This window comes from Oncorhynchus mykiss, chromosome 4 (genome assembly GCF_057628025.1).
Source record: "Oncorhynchus mykiss isolate SJ-2025 chromosome 4, ASM5762802v1, whole genome shotgun sequence".
In the NCBI taxonomy this organism is placed as follows: domain Eukaryota; kingdom Metazoa; phylum Chordata; class Actinopteri; order Salmoniformes; family Salmonidae; genus Oncorhynchus; species Oncorhynchus mykiss.
Window position 1 is genome coordinate 10,892,988 of NC_143025.1, and position 15,761 is coordinate 10,908,748.

At 39.6% G+C, this 15,761-nt stretch overlaps 16 non-coding genes across 16 annotated transcripts; all 16 read right to left on the reverse strand.

Annotated features, from left to right (window-relative positions):
- Nucleotide 1: 1 nt before the first annotated feature.
- Nucleotides 2-217, reverse strand: LOC149983752 (small nucleolar RNA U3). The gene has a single exon (XR_016495705.1). It is a non-coding gene; the product is annotated as a small nucleolar RNA U3 (small nucleolar RNA).
- Nucleotides 218-1,004: 787 nt separating this feature from the next.
- LOC149983753 (small nucleolar RNA U3) lies at nucleotides 1,005-1,220 on the reverse strand. The gene has a single exon (XR_016495745.1). It is a non-coding gene; the product is annotated as a small nucleolar RNA U3 (small nucleolar RNA).
- A 787-nt stretch (nucleotides 1,221-2,007) lies between these two features.
- On the reverse strand, nucleotides 2,008-2,223 carry LOC149983754 (small nucleolar RNA U3). Its single transcript, XR_016495717.1, has one exon. It is a non-coding gene; the product is annotated as a small nucleolar RNA U3 (small nucleolar RNA).
- Nucleotides 2,224-3,010: 787 nt separating this feature from the next.
- LOC149983755 (small nucleolar RNA U3) lies at nucleotides 3,011-3,226 on the reverse strand. The gene has a single exon (XR_016495746.1). It is a non-coding gene; the product is annotated as a small nucleolar RNA U3 (small nucleolar RNA).
- Nucleotides 3,227-4,013: 787 nt separating this feature from the next.
- LOC149983756 (small nucleolar RNA U3) lies at nucleotides 4,014-4,229 on the reverse strand. Its single transcript, XR_016495718.1, has one exon. It is a non-coding gene; the product is annotated as a small nucleolar RNA U3 (small nucleolar RNA).
- Nucleotides 4,230-5,016: 787 nt separating this feature from the next.
- LOC149983757 (small nucleolar RNA U3) lies at nucleotides 5,017-5,232 on the reverse strand. Its single transcript, XR_016495793.1, has one exon. It is a non-coding gene; the product is annotated as a small nucleolar RNA U3 (small nucleolar RNA).
- Nucleotides 5,233-6,019: 787 nt separating this feature from the next.
- On the reverse strand, nucleotides 6,020-6,235 carry LOC149983758 (small nucleolar RNA U3). Its single transcript, XR_016495794.1, has one exon. It is a non-coding gene; the product is annotated as a small nucleolar RNA U3 (small nucleolar RNA).
- A 743-nt stretch (nucleotides 6,236-6,978) lies between these two features.
- On the reverse strand, nucleotides 6,979-7,194 carry LOC149983759 (small nucleolar RNA U3). Its single transcript, XR_016495706.1, has one exon. It is a non-coding gene; the product is annotated as a small nucleolar RNA U3 (small nucleolar RNA).
- Nucleotides 7,195-7,937: 743 nt separating this feature from the next.
- LOC149983760 (small nucleolar RNA U3) lies at nucleotides 7,938-8,153 on the reverse strand. Its single transcript, XR_016495707.1, has one exon. It is a non-coding gene; the product is annotated as a small nucleolar RNA U3 (small nucleolar RNA).
- Nucleotides 8,154-8,940: 787 nt separating this feature from the next.
- On the reverse strand, nucleotides 8,941-9,156 carry LOC149983761 (small nucleolar RNA U3). Its single transcript, XR_016495795.1, has one exon. It is a non-coding gene; the product is annotated as a small nucleolar RNA U3 (small nucleolar RNA).
- A 787-nt stretch (nucleotides 9,157-9,943) lies between these two features.
- Nucleotides 9,944-10,159, reverse strand: LOC149983762 (small nucleolar RNA U3). The gene has a single exon (XR_016495763.1). It is a non-coding gene; the product is annotated as a small nucleolar RNA U3 (small nucleolar RNA).
- A 787-nt stretch (nucleotides 10,160-10,946) lies between these two features.
- Nucleotides 10,947-11,162, reverse strand: LOC149983763 (small nucleolar RNA U3). The gene has a single exon (XR_016495796.1). It is a non-coding gene; the product is annotated as a small nucleolar RNA U3 (small nucleolar RNA).
- A 787-nt stretch (nucleotides 11,163-11,949) lies between these two features.
- Nucleotides 11,950-12,165, reverse strand: LOC149983764 (small nucleolar RNA U3). Its single transcript, XR_016495797.1, has one exon. It is a non-coding gene; the product is annotated as a small nucleolar RNA U3 (small nucleolar RNA).
- Nucleotides 12,166-12,952: 787 nt separating this feature from the next.
- Nucleotides 12,953-13,168, reverse strand: LOC149983765 (small nucleolar RNA U3). The gene has a single exon (XR_016495798.1). It is a non-coding gene; the product is annotated as a small nucleolar RNA U3 (small nucleolar RNA).
- A 787-nt stretch (nucleotides 13,169-13,955) lies between these two features.
- On the reverse strand, nucleotides 13,956-14,171 carry LOC149983766 (small nucleolar RNA U3). The gene has a single exon (XR_016495799.1). It is a non-coding gene; the product is annotated as a small nucleolar RNA U3 (small nucleolar RNA).
- A 787-nt stretch (nucleotides 14,172-14,958) lies between these two features.
- LOC149983767 (small nucleolar RNA U3) lies at nucleotides 14,959-15,174 on the reverse strand. The gene has a single exon (XR_016495800.1). It is a non-coding gene; the product is annotated as a small nucleolar RNA U3 (small nucleolar RNA).
- Nucleotides 15,175-15,761: the final 587 nt, after the last annotated feature.

The following is a 15,761-nucleotide window of genomic DNA, read 5'->3' on the forward strand; positions in this document are numbered from 1 at the left end:
ATCCACTCAGAACATATTCCCTTCATCCACGTTCATTGAAGAACAAGGAACAGTCATCAAAGGTGGAAGAAAAATGAGCAAGGTCATTTCTAACCACCAAATTCATGCTCTGAACGGGAATATCTTGAATCGTCATCATGGATAGCGAGATCTACCACTTTAGACACACATTTCTCAAGTAACGCACTATAGAAATGATCCCTGAAAGTATAGCCTTGGTGCATAAGTTGTTGTGATCAAGGTGGAGCATCTTGAAAAGAGCATTTGCACCAGCGGTTTGTGTTGCATTCTCAGCATCAACAGTTGTTGCAATCAAATTATGTTAATTATGGAGAATTGCTAGGTTTCTCAATTGAGAAAAATGGTCAGCGATGCTGGTTGCCAACAGGTAAAATATGACCTAATGTTGATGGACAGCCATCCATATTTCAAAGCCGGTTATTTGTGTTGAATTCTACCCCCTTTTAAACATTGTGTGTTTTAGCTATAGACGTATGGGTTGTACCATCAGATTCGTCTCTGTCTTCTGCATCCAGTGGTACCAAGAGTTAGTCTGTGTGATTAACGGGGGCTGAGATAGAGCTGTGTTTGTGAGACAAAGACGGATTCCGAAGGTGCCCAGGCCCGGGTCTTTTTTTTACAGAAACATCTGTAGAGTCAGAAAGGTTTGAATTACAAACTACTAAAAGCTATCTATGAAAAGCTGAGACTCTATCGAACATGCACATGTAACATGTTTTGCTCTATGACGCTCACAAGCTACCAAAACGTTGTTAGAAAGTACAAGGTTCTTCTACGTATGAAGGTCAAAGGTTGTCCTGAAAGGAAAATTTTAAAACTCCTCATTTTGAAGCAAAATATAAGGGCTGGACATGGAGATCAACGAAAGCCAGAAAACTGAAAAGATTATTGCTGGGGTCTCAGGACTGATTCAAGAAGTTTTATTTTACTAACGATAAGGATTTGGGAGACATTTCAGTAGCTTTTATTGTACATGGTTATCATCCAATCAGAACATATTCCCTTCATCCACGTTCATTGAAGAACAAGGAACAGTCATCAAAGGCGGAAGAAAAATGAGCAAGGTCATTTCTAACCACCAAATTCATGCTCTGAACGGGAATATCTTGAATCGTCATCATGGATAGCGAGATCTACCACTTTAGACACACATTTCTCAAGTAACGCACTATAGAAATGATCCCTGAAAGTATAGTCTTGGTGCATAAGTTGTTGTGATCAAGGTGGAGCATCTTGAAAAGAGCATTTGCACCAGCGGTTTGTGTTGCATTCTCAGCATCAACAGTTGTTGCAATCAAATTATGTTAATTATGGAGAATTGCTAGGTTTCTCAATTGAGAAAAATGGTCAGCGATGCTGGTTGCCAACAGGTAAAATATGACCTAATGTTGATGGACAGCCATCCATATTTCAAAGCCGGTTATTTGTGTTGAATTCTACCCCCTTTTAAACATTGTGTGTTTTAGCTATAGACGTATGGGTTGTACCATCAGATTCGTCTCTGTCTTCTGCATCCAGTGGTACCAAGAGTTAGTCTGTGTGATTAACGGGGGCTGAGATAGAGCTGTGTTTGTGAGACAAAGACGGATTCCGAAGGTGCCCAGGCCCGGGTCTTTTTTTTACAGAAACATCTGTAGAGTCAGAAAGGTTTGAATTACAAACTACTAAAAGCTATCTATGAAAAGCTGAGACTCTATCGAACATGCACATGTAACATGTTTTGCTCTATGACGCTCACAAGCTACCAAAACGTTGTTAGAAAGTACAAGGTTCTTCTACGTATGAAGGTCAAAGGTTGTCCTGAAATGAAAATTTTAAAACTCCTCATTTTGAAGCAAAATATAAGGGCTGGACATGGAGATCAACGAAAGCCAGAAAACTGAAAAGATTATTGCTGGGGTCTCAGGACTGATTCAAGAAGTTTTATTTTACTAACGATAAGGATTTGGGAGACATTTCAGTAGCTTTTATTGTACATGGTTATCATCCAATCAGAACATATTCCCTTCATCCACGTTCATTGAAGAACAAGGAACAGTCATCAAAGGTGGAAGAAAAATGAGCAAGGTCATTTCTAACCACCAAATTCATGCTCTGAACGGGAATATCTTGAATCGTCATCATGGATAGCGAGATCTACCACTTTAGACACACATTTCTCAAGTAACGCACTATAGAAATGATCCCTGAAAGTATAGTCTTGGTGCATAAGTTGTTGTGATCAAGGTGGAGCATCTTGAAAAGAGCATTTGCACCAGCGGTTTGTGTTGCATTCTCAGCATCAACAGTTGTTGCAATCAAATTATGTTAATTATGGAGAATTGCTAGGTTTCTCAATTGAGAAAAATGGTCAGCGATGCTGGTTGCCAACAGGTAAAATATGACCTAATGTTGATGGACAGCCATCCATATTTCAAAGCCGGTTATTTGTGTTGAATTCTACCCCCTTTTAAACATTGTGTGTTTTAGCTATAGACGTATGGGTTGTACCATCAGATTCGTCTCTGTCTTCTGCATCCAGTGGTACCAAGAGTTAGTCTGTGTGATTAACGGGGGCTGAGATAGAGCTGTGTTTGTGAGACAAAGACGGATTCCGAAGGTGCCCAGGCCCGGGTCTTTTTTTTACAGAAACATCTGTAGAGTCAGAAAGGTTTGAATTACAAACTACTAAAAGCTATCTATGAAAAGCTGAGACTCTATCGAACATGCACATGTAACATGTTTTGCTCTATGACGCTCACAAGCTACCAAAACGTTGTTAGAAAGTACAAGGTTCTTCTACGTATGAAGGTCAAAGGTTGTCCTGAAAGGAAAATTTTAAAACTCCTCATTTTGAAGCAAAATATAAGGGCTGGACATGGAGATCAACGAAAGCCAGAAAACTGAAAAGATTATTGCTGGGGTCTCAGGACTGATTCAAGAAGTTTTATTTTACTAACGATAAGGATTTGGGAGACATTTCAGTAGCTTTTATTGTACATGGTTATCATCCAATCAGAACATATTCCCTTCATCCACGTTCATTGAAGAACAAGGAACAGTCATCAAAGGCGGAAGAAAAATGAGCAAGGTCATTTCTAACCACCAAATTCATGCTCTGAACGGGAATATCTTGAATCGTCATCATGGATAGCGAGATCTACCACTTTAGACACACATTTCTCAAGTAACGCACTATAGAAATGATCCCTGAAAGTATAGTCTTGGTGCATAAGTTGTTGTGATCAAGGTGGAGCATCTTGAAAAGAGCATTTGCACCAGCGGTTTGTGTTGCATTCTCAGCATCAACAGTTGTTGCAATCAAATTATGTTAATTATGGAGAATTGCTAGGTTTCTCAATTGAGAAAAATGGTCAGCGATGCTGGTTGCCAACAGGTAAAATATGACCTAATGTTGATGGACAGCCATCCATATTTCAAAGCCGGTTATTTGTGTTGAATTCTACCCCCTTTTAAACATTGTGTGTTTTAGCTATAGACGTATGGGTTGTACCATCAGATTCGTCTCTGTCTTCTGCATCCAGTGGTACCAAGAGTTAGTCTGTGTGATTAACGGGGGCTGAGATAGAGCTGTGTTTGTGAGACAAAGACGGATTCCGAAGGTGCCCAGGCCCGGGTCTTTTTTTTACAGAAACATCTGTAGAGTCAGAAAGGTTTGAATTACAAACTACTAAAAGCTATCTATGAAAAGCTGAGACTCTATCGAACATGCACATGTAACATGTTTTGCTCTATGACGCTCACAAGCTACCAAAACGTTGTTAGAAAGTACAAGGTTCTTCTACGTATGAAGGTCAAAGGTTGTCCTGAAATGAAAATTTTAAAACTCCTCATTTTGAAGCAAAATATAAGGGCTGGACATGGAGATCAACGAAAGCCAGAAAACTGAAAAGATTATTGCTGGGGTCTCAGGACTGATTCAAGAAGTTTTATTTTACTAACGATAAGGATTTGGGAGACATTTCAGTAGCTTTTATTGTACATGGTTATCATCCAATCAGAACATATTCCCTTCATCCACGTTCATTGAAGAACAAGGAACAGTCATCAAAGGTGGAAGAAAAATGAGCAAGGTCATTTCTAACCACCAAATTCATGCTCTGAACGGGAATATCTTGAATCGTCATCATGGATAGCGAGATCTACCACTTTAGACACACATTTCTCAAGTAACGCACTATAGAAATGATCCCTGAAAGTATAGTCTTGGTGCATAAGTTGTTGTGATCAAGGTGGAGCATCTTGAAAAGAGCATTTGCACCAGCGGTTTGTGTTGCATTCTCAGCATCAACAGTTGTTGCAATCAAATTATGTTAATTATGGAGAATTGCTAGGTTTCTCAATTGAGAAAAATGGTCAGCGATGCTGGTTGCCAACAGGTAAAATATGACCTAATGTTGATGGACAGCCATCCATATTTCAAAGCCGGTTATTTGTGTTGAATTCTACCCCCTTTTAAACATTGTGTGTTTTAGCTATAGACGTATGGGTTGTACCATCAGATTCGTCTCTGTCTTCTGCATCCAGTGGTACCAAGAGTTAGTCTGTGTGATTAACGGGGGCTGAGATAGAGCTGTGTTTGTGAGACAAAGACGGATTCCGAAGGTGCCCAGGCCCGGGTCTTTTTTTTACAGAAACATCTGTAGAGTCAGAAAGGTTTGAATTACAAACTACTAAAAGCTATCTATGAAAAGCTGAGACTCTATCGAACATGCACATGTAACATGTTTTGCTCTATGACGCTCACAAGCTACCAAAAAGTTGTTAGAAAGTACAAGGTTCTTCTACGTATGAAGGTCAAAGGTTGTCCTGAAAGGAACATTTTAAAACTCCTCATTTTGAAGCAAAATATAAGGGCTGGACATGGAGATCAACGAAAGCCAGAAAACTGAAAAGATTATTGCTGGGGTCTCAGGACTGATTCAAGAAGTTTTATTTTACTAACGATAAGGATTTGGGAGACATTTCAGTAGCTTTTATTGTACATGGTTATCATCCACTCAGAACATATTCCCTTCATCCACGTTCATTGAAGAACAAGGAACAGTCATCAAAGGTGGAAGAAAAATGAGCAAGGTCATTTCTAACCACCAAATTCATGCTCTGAACGGGAATATCTTGAATCGTCATCATGGATAGCGAGATCTACCACTTTAGACACACATTTCTCAAGTAACGCACTATAGAAATGATCCCTGAAAGTATAGTCTTGGTGCATAAGTTGTTGTGATCAAGGTGGAGCATCTTGAAAAGAGCATTTGCACCAGCGGTTTGTGTTGCATTCTCAGCATCAACAGTTGTTGCAATCAAATTATGTTAATTATGGAGAATTGCTAGGTTTCTCAATTGAGAAAAATGGTCAGCGATGCTGGTTGCCAACAGGTAAAATATGACCTAATGTTGATGGACAGCCATCCATATTTCAAAGCCGGTTATTTGTGTTGAATTCTACCCCCTTTTAAACATTGTGTGTTTTAGCTATAGACGTATGGGTTGTACCATCAGATTCGTCTCTGTCTTCTGCATCCAGTGGTACCAAGAGTTAGTCTGTGTGATTAACGGGGGCTGAGATAGAGCTGTGTTTGTGAGACAAAGACGGATTCCGAAGGTGCCCAGGCCCGGGTCTTTTTTTTACAGAAACATCTGTAGAGTCAGAAAGGTTTGAATTACAAACTACTAAAAGCTATCTATGAAAAGCTGAGACTCTATCGAACATGCACATGTAACATGTTTTGCTCTATGACGCTCACAAGCTACCAAAAAGTTGTTAGAAAGTACAAGGTTCTTCTACGTATGAAGGTCAAAGGTTGTCCTGAAAGGAACATTTTAAAACTCCTCATTTTGAAGCAAAATATAAGGGCTGGACATGGAGATCAACGAAAGCCAGAAAACTGAAAAGATTATTGCTGGGGTCTCAGGACTGATTCAAGAAGTTTTATTTTACTAACGATAAGGATTTGGGAGACATTTCAGTAGCTTTTATTGTACATGGTTATCATCCACTCAGAACATATTCCCTTCATCCACGTTCATTGAAGAACAAGGAACAGTCATCAAAGGTGGAAGAAAAATGAGCAAGGTCATTTCTAACCACCAAATTCATGCTCTGAACGGGAATATCTTGAATCGTCATCATGGATAGCGAGATCTACCACTTTAGACACACATTTCTCAAGTAACGCACTATAGAAATGATCCCTGAAAGTATAGTCTTGGTGCATAAGTTGTTGTGATCAAGGTGGAGCATCTTGAAAAGAGCATTTGCACCAGCGGTTTGTGTTGCATTCTCAGCATCAACAGTTGTTGCAATCAAATTATGTTAATTATGGAGAATTGCTAGGTTTCTCAATTGAGAAAAATGGTCAGCGATGCTGGTTGCCAACAGGTAAAATATGACCTAATGTTGATGGACAGCCATCCATATTTCAAAGCCGGTTATTTGTGTTGAATTCTACCCCCTTTTAAACATTGTGTGTTTTAGCTATAGACGTATGGGTTGTACCATCAGATTCGTCTCTGTCTTCTGCATCCAGTGGTACCAAGAGTTAGTCTGTGTGATTAACGGGGGCTGAGATAGAGCTGTGTTTGTGAGACAAAGACGGATTCCGAAGGTGCCCAGGCCCGGGTCTTTTTTTTACAGAAACATCTGTAGAGTCAGAAAGGTTTGAATTACAAACTACTAAAAGCTATCTATGAAAAGCTGAGACTCTATCGAACATGCACATGTAACATGTTTTGCTCTATGACGCTCACAAGCTACCAAAAAGTTGTTAGAAAGTACAAGGTTCTTCTACGTATGAAGGTCAAAGGTTGTCCTGAAAGGAACATTTTAAAACTCCTCATTTTGAAGCAAAATATAAGGGCTGGACATGGAGATCAACGAAAGCCAGAAAACGGAAAAGATTATTGCTGGGGTCTCAGGACTGATTCAAGAGCTTTTATTGTACATGGTTATCATCCACTCAGAACATATTCCCTTCATCCACGTTCATTGAAGAACAAGGAACAGTCATCAAAGGTGGAAGAAAAATGAGCAAGGTCATTTCTAACCACCAAATTCATGCTCTGAACGGGAATATCTTGAATCGTCATCATGGATAGCGAGATCTACCACTTTAGACACACATTTCTCAAGTAACGCACTATAGAAATGATCCCTGAAAGTATAGCCTTGGTGCATAAGTTGTTGTGATCAAGGTGGAGCATCTTGAAAAGAGCATTTGCACCAGCGGTTTGTGTTGCATTCTCAGCATCAACAGTTGTTGCAATCAAATTATGTTAATTATGGAGAATTGCTAGGTTTCTCAATTGAGAAAAATGGTCAGCGATGCTGGTTGCCAACAGGTAAAATATGACCTAATGTTGATGGACAGCCATCCATATTTCAAAGCCGGTTATTTGTGTTGAATTCTACCCCCTTTTAAACATTGTGTGTTTTAGCTATAGACGTATGGGTTGTACCATCAGATTCGTCTCTGTCTTCTGCATCCAGTGGTACCAAGAGTTAGTCTGTGTGATTAACGGGGGCTGAGATAGAGCTGTGTTTGTGAGACAAAGACGGATTCCGAAGGTGCCCAGGCCCGGGTCTTTTTTTTACAGAAACATCTGTAGAGTCAGAAAGGTTTGAATTACAAACTACTAAAAGCTATCTATGAAAAGCTGAGACTCTATCGAACATGCACATGTAACATGTTTTGCTCTATGACGCTCACAAGCTACCAAAAAGTTGTTAGAAAGTACAAGGTTCTTCTACGTATGAAGGTCAAAGGTTGTCCTGAAAGGAACATTTTAAAACTCCTCATTTTGAAGCAAAATATAAGGGCTGGACATGGAGATCAACGAAAGCCAGAAAACGGAAAAGATTATTGCTGGGGTCTCAGGACTGATTCAAGAGCTTTTATTGTACATGGTTATCATCCACTCAGAACATATTCCCTTCATCCACGTTCATTGAAGAACAAGGAACAGTCATCAAAGGTGGAAGAAAAATGAGCAAGGTCATTTCTAACCACCAAATTCATGCTCTGAACGGGAATATCTTGAATCGTCATCATGGATAGCGAGATCTACCACTTTAGACACACATTTCTCAAGTAACGCACTATAGAAATGATCCCTGAAAGTATAGCCTTGGTGCATAAGTTGTTGTGATCAAGGTGGAGCATCTTGAAAAGAGCATTTGCACCAGCGGTTTGTGTTGCATTCTCAGCATCAACAGTTGTTGCAATCAAATTATGTTAATTATGGAGAATTGCTAGGTTTCTCAATTGAGAAAAATGGTCAGCGATGCTGGTTGCCAACAGGTAAAATATGACCTAATGTTGATGGACAGCCATCCATATTTCAAAGCCGGTTATTTGTGTTGAATTCTACCCCCTTTTAAACATTGTGTGTTTTAGCTATAGACGTATGGGTTGTACCATCAGATTCGTCTCTGTCTTCTGCATCCAGTGGTACCAAGAGTTAGTCTGTGTGATTAACGGGGGCTGAGATAGAGCTGTGTTTGTGAGACAAAGACGGATTCCGAAGGTGCCCAGGCCCGGGTCTTTTTTTTACAGAAACATCTGTAGAGTCAGAAAGGTTTGAATTACAAACTACTAAAAGCTATCTATGAAAAGCTGAGACTCTATCGAACATGCACATGTAACATGTTTTGCTCTATGACGCTCACAAGCTACCAAAAAGTTGTTAGAAAGTACAAGGTTCTTCTACGTATGAAGGTCAAAGGTTGTCCTGAAAGGAACATTTTAAAACTCCTCATTTTGAAGCAAAATATAAGGGCTGGACATGGAGATCAACGAAAGCCAGAAAACTGAAAAGATTATTGCTGGGGTCTCAGGACTGATTCAAGAAGTTTTATTTTACTAACGATAAGGATTTGGGAGACATTTCAGTAGCTTTTATTGTACATGGTTATCATCCACTCAGAACATATTCCCTTCATCCACGTTCATTGAAGAACAAGGAACAGTCATCAAAGGTGGAAGAAAAATGAGCAAGGTCATTTCTAACCACCAAATTCATGCTCTGAACGGGAATATCTTGAATCGTCATCATGGATAGCGAGATCTACCACTTTAGACACACATTTCTCAAGTAACGCACTATAGAAATGATCCCTGAAAGTATAGTCTTGGTGCATAAGTTGTTGTGATCAAGGTGGAGCATCTTGAAAAGAGCATTTGCACCAGCGGTTTGTGTTGCATTCTCAGCATCAACAGTTGTTGCAATCAAATTATGTTAATTATGGAGAATTGCTAGGTTTCTCAATTGAGAAAAATGGTCAGCGATGCTGGTTGCCAACAGGTAAAATATGACCTAATGTTGATGGACAGCCATCCATATTTCAAAGCCGGTTATTTGTGTTGAATTCTACCCCCTTTTAAACATTGTGTGTTTTAGCTATAGACGTATGGGTTGTACCATCAGATTCGTCTCTGTCTTCTGCATCCAGTGGTACCAAGAGTTAGTCTGTGTGATTAACGGGGGCTGAGATAGAGCTGTGTTTGTGAGACAAAGACGGATTCCGAAGGTGCCCAGGCCCGGGTCTTTTTTTTACAGAAACATCTGTAGAGTCAGAAAGGTTTGAATTACAAACTACTAAAAGCTATCTATGAAAAGCTGAGACTCTATCGAACATGCACATGTAACATGTTTTGCTCTATGACGCTCACAAGCTACCAAAAAGTTGTTAGAAAGTACAAGGTTCTTCTACGTATGAAGGTCAAAGGTTGTCCTGAAAGGAACATTTTAAAACTCCTCATTTTGAAGCAAAATATAAGGGCTGGACATGGAGATCAACGAAAGCCAGAAAACTGAAAAGATTATTGCTGGGGTCTCAGGACTGATTCAAGAAGTTTTATTTTACTAACGATAAGGATTTGGGAGACATTTCAGTAGCTTTTATTGTACATGGTTATCATCCACTCAGAACATATTCCCTTCATCCACGTTCATTGAAGAACAAGGAACAGTCATCAAAGGTGGAAGAAAAATGAGCAAGGTCATTTCTAAGCACCAAATTCATGCTCTGAACGGGAATATCTTGAATCGTCATCATGGATAGCGAGATCTACCACTTTAGACACACATTTCTCAAGTAACGCACTATAGAAATGATCCCTGAAAGTATAGTCTTGGTGCATAAGTTGTTGTGATCAAGGTGGAGCATCTTGAAAAGAGCATTTGCACCAGCGGTTTGTGTTGCATTCTCAGCATCAACAGTTGTTGCAATCAAATTATGTTAATTATGGAGAATTGCTAGGTTTCTCAATTGAGAAAAATGGTCAGCGATGCTGGTTGCCAACAGGTAAAATATGACCTAATGTTGATGGACAGCCATCCATATTTCAAAGCCGGTTATTTGTGTTGAATTCTACCCCCTTTTAAACATTGTGTGTTTTAGCTATAGACGTATGGGTTGTACCATCAGATTCGTCTCTGTCTTCTGCATCCAGTGGTACCAAGAGTTAGTCTGTGTGATTAACGGGGGCTGAGATAGAGCTGTGTTTGTGAGACAAAGACGGATTCCGAAGGTGCCCAGGCCCGGGTCTTTTTTTTACAGAAACATCTGTAGAGTCAGAAAGGTTTGAATTACAAACTACTAAAAGCTATCTATGAAAAGCTGAGACTCTATCGAACATGCACATGTAACATGTTTTGCTCTATGACGCTCACAAGCTACCAAAAAGTTGTTAGAAAGTACAAGGTTCTTCTACGTATGAAGGTCAAAGGTTGTCCTGAAAGGAACATTTTAAAACTCCTCATTTTGAAGCAAAATATAAGGGCTGGACATGGAGATCAACGAAAGCCAGAAAACTGAAAAGATTATTGCTGGGGTCTCAGGACTGATTCAAGAAGTTTTATTTTACTAACGATAAGGATTTGGGAGACATTTCAGTAGCTTTTATTGTACATGGTTATCATCCACTCAGAACATATTCCCTTCATCCACGTTCATTGAAGAACAAGGAACAGTCATCAAAGGTGGAAGAAAAATGAGCAAGGTCATTTCTAACCACCAAATTCATGCTCTGAACGGGAATATCTTGAATCGTCATCATGGATAGCGAGATCTACCACTTTAGACACACATTTCTCAAGTAACGCACTATAGAAATGATCCCTGAAAGTATAGTCTTGGTGCATAAGTTGTTGTGATCAAGGTGGAGCATCTTGAAAAGAGCATTTGCACCAGCGGTTTGTGTTGCATTCTCAGCATCAACAGTTGTTGCAATCAAATTATGTTAATTATGGAGAATTGCTAGGTTTCTCAATTGAGAAAAATGGTCAGCGATGCTGGTTGCCAACAGGTAAAATATGACCTAATGTTGATGGACAGCCATCCATATTTCAAAGCCGGTTATTTGTGTTGAATTCTACCCCCTTTTAAACATTGTGTGTTTTAGCTATAGACGTATGGGTTGTACCATCAGATTCGTCTCTGTCTTCTGCATCCAGTGGTACCAAGAGTTAGTCTGTGTGATTAACGGGGGCTGAGATAGAGCTGTGTTTGTGAGACAAAGACGGATTCCGAAGGTGCCCAGGCCCGGGTCTTTTTTTTACAGAAACATCTGTAGAGTCAGAAAGGTTTGAATTACAAACTACTAAAAGCTATCTATGAAAAGCTGAGACTCTATCGAACATGCACATGTAACATGTTTTGCTCTATGACGCTCACAAGCTACCAAAAAGTTGTTAGAAAGTACAAGGTTCTTCTACGTATGAAGGTCAAAGGTTGTCCTGAAAGGAACATTTTAAAACTCCTCATTTTGAAGCAAAATATAAGGGCTGGACATGGAGATCAACGAAAGCCAGAAAACTGAAAAGATTATTGCTGGGGTCTCAGGACTGATTCAAGAAGTTTTATTTTACTAACGATAAGGATTTGGGAGACATTTCAGTAGCTTTTATTGTACATGGTTATCATCCACTCAGAACATATTCCCTTCATCCACGTTCATTGAAGAACAAGGAACAGTCATCAAAGGTGGAAGAAAAATGAGCAAGGTCATTTCTAACCACCAAATTCATGCTCTGAACGGGAATATCTTGAATCGTCATCATGGATAGCGAGATCTACCACTTTAGACACACATTTCTCAAGTAACGCACTATAGAAATGATCCCTGAAAGTATAGTCTTGGTGCATAAGTTGTTGTGATCAAGGTGGAGCATCTTGAAAAGAGCATTTGCACCAGCGGTTTGTGTTGCATTCTCAGCATCAACAGTTGTTGCAATCAAATTATGTTAATTATGGAGAATTGCTAGGTTTCTCAATTGAGAAAAATGGTCAGCGATGCTGGTTGCCAACAGGTAAAATATGACCTAATGTTGATGGACAGCCATCCATATTTCAAAGCCGGTTATTTGTGTTGAATTCTACCCCCTTTTAAACATTGTGTGTTTTAGCTATAGACGTATGGGTTGTACCATCAGATTCGTCTCTGTCTTCTGCATCCAGTGGTACCAAGAGTTAGTCTGTGTGATTAACGGGGGCTGAGATAGAGCTGTGTTTGTGAGACAAAGACGGATTCCGAAGGTGCCCAGGCCCGGGTCTTTTTTTTACAGAAACATCTGTAGAGTCAGAAAGGTTTGAATTACAAACTACTAAAAGCTATCTATGAAAAGCTGAGACTCTATCGAACATGCACATGTAACATGTTTTGCTCTATGACGCTCACAAGCTACCAAAACGTTGTTAGAAAGTACAAGGTTCTTCTACGTATGAAGGTCAAAGGTTGTCCTGAAAGGAAAATTTTAAAACTCCTCATTTTGAAGCAAAATATAAGGGCTGGACATGGAGATCAACGAAAGCCAGAAAACTGAAAAGATTATTGCTGGGGTCTCAGGACTGATTCAAGAAGTTTTATTTTACTAACGATAAGGATTTGGGAGACATTTCAGTAGCTTTTATTGTACATGGTTATCATCCACTCAGAACATATTCCCTTCATCCACGTTCATTGAAGAACAAGGAACAGTCATCAAAGGTGGAAGAAAAATGAGCAAGGTCATTTCTAACCACCAAATTCATGCTCTGAACGGGAATATCTTGAATCGTCATCATGGATAGCGAGATCTACCACTTTAGACACACATTTCTCAAGTAACGCACTATAGAAATGATCCCTGAAAGTATAGTCTTGGTGCATAAGTTGTTGTGATCAAGGTGGAGCATCTTGAAAAGAGCATTTGCACCAGCGGTTTGTGTTGCATTCTCAGCATCAACAGTTGTTGCAATCAAATTATGTTAATTATGGAGAATTGCTAGGTTTCTCAATTGAGAAAAATGGTCAGCGATGCTGGTTGCCAACAGGTAAAATATGACCTAATGTTGATGGACAGCCATCCATATTTCAAAGCCGGTTATTTGTGTTGAATTCTACCCCCTTTTAAACATTGTGTGTTTTAGCTATAGACGTATGGGTTGTACCATCAGATTCGTCTCTGTCTTCTGCATCCAGTGGTACCAAGAGTTAGTCTGTGTGATTAACGGGGGCTGAGATAGAGCTGTGTTTGTGAGACAAAGACGGATTCCGAAGGTGCCCAGGCCCGGGTCTTTTTTTTACAGAAACATCTGTAGAGTCAGAAAGGTTTGAATTACAAACTACTAAAAGCTATCTATGAAAAGCTGAGACTCTATCGAACATGCACATGTAACATGTTTTGCTCTATGACGCTCACAAGCTACCAAAAAGTTGTTAGAAAGTACAAGGTTCTTCTACGTATGAAGGTCAAAGGTTGTCCTGAAAGGAACATTTTAAAACTCCTCATTTTGAAGCAAAATATAAGGGCTGGACATGGAGATCAACGAAAGCCAGAAAACTGAAAAGATTATTGCTGGGGTCTCAGGACTGATTCAAGAAGTTTTATTTTACTAACGATAAGGATTTGGGAGACATTTCAGTAGCTTTTATTGTACATGGTTATCATCCACTCAGAACATATTCCCTTCATCCACGTTCATTGAAGAACAAGGAACAGTCATCAAAGGTGGAAGAAAAATGAGCAAGGTCATTTCTAACCACCAAATTCATGCTCTGAACGGGAATATCTTGAATCGTCATCATGGATAGCGAGATCTACCACTTTAGACACACATTTCTCAAGTAACGCACTATAGAAATGATCCCTGAAAGTATAGTCTTGGTGCATAAGTTGTTGTGATCAAGGTGGAGCATCTTGAAAAGAGCATTTGCACCAGCGGTTTGTGTTGCATTCTCAGCATCAACAGTTGTTGCAATCAAATTATGTTAATTATGGAGAATTGCTAGGTTTCTCAATTGAGAAAAATGGTCAGCGATGCTGGTTGCCAACAGGTAAAATATGACCTAATGTTGATGGACAGCCATCCATATTTCAAAGCCGGTTATTTGTGTTGAATTCTACCCCCTTTTAAACATTGTGTGTTTTAGCTATAGACGTATGGGTTGTACCATCAGATTCGTCTCTGTCTTCTGCATCCAGTGGTACCAAGAGTTAGTCTGTGTGATTAACGGGGGCTGAGATAGAGCTGTGTTTGTGAGACAAAGACGGATTCCGAAGGTGCCCAGGCCCGGGTCTTTTTTTTACAGAAACATCTGTAGAGTCAGAAAGGTTTGAATTACAAACTACTAAAAGCTATCTATGAAAAGCTGAGACTCTATCGAACATGCACATGTAACATGTTTTGCTCTATGACGCTCACAAGCTACCAAAAAGTTGTTAGAAAGTACAAGGTTCTTCTACGTATGAAGGTCAAAGGTTGTCCTGAAAGGAACATTTTAAAACTCCTCATTTTGAAGCAAAATATAAGGGCTGGACATGGAGATCAACGAAAGCCAGAAAACTGAAAAGATTATTGCTGGGGTCTCAGGACTAATTCAAGAAGTTTTATTTTACTAACGATAAGGATTTGGGAGACATTTCAGTAGCTTTTATTGTACATGGTTATCATCCACTCAGAACATATTCCCTTCATCCACGTTCATTGAAGAACAAGGAACAGTCATCAAAGGTGGAAGAAAAATGAGCAAGGTCATTTCTAACCACCAAATTCATGCTCTGAACGGGAATATCTTGAATCGTCATCATGGATAGCGAGATCTACCACTTTAGACACACATTTCTCAAGTAACGCACTATAGAAATGATCCCTGAAAGTATAGTCTTGGTGCATAAGTTGTTGTGATCAAGGTGGAGCATCTTGAAAAGAGCATTTGCACCAGCGGTTTGTGTTGCATTCTCAGCATCAACAGTTGTTGCAATCAAATTATGTTAATTATGGAGAATTGCTAGGTTTCTCAATTGAGAAAAATGGTCAGCGATGCTGGTTGCCAACAGGTAAAATATGACCTAATGTTGATGGACAGCCATCCATATTTCAAAGCCGGTTATTTGTGTTGAATTCTACCCCCTTTTAAACATTGTGTGTTTTAGCTATAGACGTATGGGTTGTACCATCAGATTCGTCTCTGTCTTCTGCATCCAGTGGTACCAAGAGTTAGTCTGTGTGATTAACGGGGGCTGAGATAGAGCTGTGTTTGTGAGACAAAGACGGATTCCGAAGGTGCCCAGGCCCGGGTCTTTTTTTTACAGAAACATCTGTAGAGTCAGAAAGGTTTGAATTACAAACTACTAAAAGCTATCTATGAAAAGCTGAGACTCTATCGAACATGCACATGTAACATGTTTTGCTCTATGACGCTCACAAGCTACCAAAAAGTTGTTAGAAAGTACAAGGTTCTTCTACGTATGAA